The sequence below is a fragment of the Pterocles gutturalis genome, unplaced genomic scaffold, assembly GCF_000699245.1.
Source record: "Pterocles gutturalis isolate BGI_N339 unplaced genomic scaffold, ASM69924v1 scaffold14704, whole genome shotgun sequence".
NCBI lineage: Eukaryota > Metazoa > Chordata > Aves > Pterocliformes > Pteroclidae > Pterocles > Pterocles gutturalis.
The window spans coordinates 9749-12178 of NW_010128424.1; positions in this window are offsets into that span (position 1 = coordinate 9749).

A 2430-nucleotide genomic window follows, 5' to 3' on the forward strand; every position below is an offset into this window, starting at 1 on the left:
GCCCAGGGGTCACCATGTCTGTGTCACCTGGCTGAGGTCACCCCCTTTATCTCCCAACACAGACCTGTTTTGGCAGCCTTTAGTTAACGTTTTGCAAAACCACCGTTTCCGAGGATGTAAGCAGCCAGTCCTGCAGCGCGTGGCCAGAAACCGATGGGGCAGCGAGATGGTTTCCTGCTGCCCAAAATAAAAAGCCCTTTTCCAAGGGATGAAGCTTTAAATTGCTTCAGTGGGGAATGAAGTGCTGCGTGCAGGCCAGCGCCCAGGCTTAGCCTTTAGCCAGAAAGAGCTGAGGGAGCACTGAAAGCACAGGACTGCCTTAGCCCCTGCCAGGACCGTGCCTGTGCTCCTGCCGAGGGGCCGGACGCTGCCCAGCACCGCAGGGACCTCGGCTGGAGCTGGGACAAGTGCCCTCCACACCACGGCAGAGCAGGGACAAAATCTTGCGGCTGCAGCAAGCCAGAGGGAGCTGTCTAGGGGACACGAGAGCATCTGAGCCATTTCACGGCTAGATCAGACATTTCATGGATAAAAAAAGGAGCAAATATCCCCACCACGCTTGGAGGAAAGAGGCACCAACCATCAGCACGGGGAAGCTGTCAGCTTGTCCCTGGAGCCAGGACAGTGTCACCCACAGGCTGGTGTGGTTTAGGGGCACCGGGTTCCCCCACAGAGCACTGACCTGGTTTACCGTCCTCCTGTAAAGAGGCAGCTCTCCTCTGACCCAGCCTTACCAGGAACTTGTTCTTTGTTCCTCCAGGAGCCACACTGAGCTGAACAGACCCACCCCAGAAGCAAACACACCAGGCTGGGGCTGGGTTGCGATATCCCCGGCGAGCTGTACTCTTTCTCTCCCCGTTCTCTGGTTATTTCTGGTTCCTCTCCCCAGTCTCGCTTCCTCCTCATGGGTGCAGCCTGGGAGGATGCCTCCCGCCGCGCTGCCCACCAGTGCCAGCAAGGCAGGACACGGCTGGTGCTTCCCTGCTGGCCAGAAGCAAACACACCAGGCTGGGGCTGGGTTGCGATATCCCCGGCGAGCTGTACTCTTCCTCTCCCCGTTCTCTGGTTATTTCTGGTTCCTCTCCCCAGTCTCGCTTCCTCCTCATGGGTGCAGCCTGGGAGGATGCCTCCCGCCGCGCTGCCCACCAGTGCCAGCAAGGCAGGACACGGCTGGTGCTTCCCTGCTGGGACTGTCACAGGGTGTTATAAAATATAAGTCATTGGTTGCACAGAAAAGAGGTGGTTGTATCTTATTTTCTATTTTGTATTGTGTCAATTGCCCCTAAAGTGTCTGATGATGATGCAGCCAGGGATGGAGACAGCTGTGAGAGGCAGACCAGGTGTCAGCAGGGTGGAAAATGAGACAAGAAAACCAGGCAAACAGCATCAGTGACCGCAGGGAGCTGCTCACCTCCTCCATAGGCTTCAGCCCAGCTGGGGAGGACGATGCGAGGGCAGCGGTGTGGGTCCCGCTCGGCTCCGTGTGCTGTGCCACGGCAGCGGCTGGGAGGTGGGGGGGCTGCACAGAGGGGTGGGGGGACAGGGCTGAGCTGAATCGTCACCAAGAAGACACACAGCTCCCATCCACCGGCTGCTCAGAAAAGTCAAACCCTCAAAGGGGTTTACAAGCCTCCCCAGCTCCCAGGGAGCACGAAGCCGGAGGAGACAACCTCACTAGATGTCAGCAGAGCCACGCTCCCAGCGATCCCGCTCCCAGCCCTTGGCTGATCCCAGGCTCGCATCCCACAGCCGGAGCCTGGAGATCTCCACTCGGGAGCTCGATGGCGGACAGGCCCCGCTTCCACCCCGCGCGGCGGCAGATGTGACCATCTATGGTAGCGGAGCAGAGGGCAGGAAGCGGTGGGAAAGTCAGGCGACCTCGCTGGGTTTTCTCCTCCTTCCCATCCTGTCGAGAGTCCCAGCCCTCGCCGGAACAGATGTCTGTCTGTCTGTCTGCACAGACCCCCAGCTCCAAGGTTGGCTTCAATTCCCTCCCCGGGGCTGCTGGGACCCAGAACCGCAGAGCAAAGCTCCGGGTCCCTGGCAGGGAGCACCGCTGCCCTTTCTCTAACCGTGGCAGCACGCACCTTTTTCGAGCCCCAATGGTAAAAGCAGACAGCGGAGCCTTCTGTGGGAACAATCCCATGGTGACTCCAGGGACTTCTTCCTGACTTCATTTTTCCCTCGACTGCCCTGTTCTCGGTCTCTCCAGCAGCAACCCTGGGACAATATTTATCCACCCTTTGCCAAGTGCTTCGAGACCCTGGGATCAAAGCTGGTCTGCGAGCACAAGGCTCCAACATGCCCAGGGGAGCTCGGGAGCCTTGCAGGAGTTGCCTGCTGTTTGGGATGAGCCAGCACACACCAGTAAAACCATCTTTGCCATACAGAGCCAGCGAGGACACCCCAGCACGGAGCATCAGGGGCCCA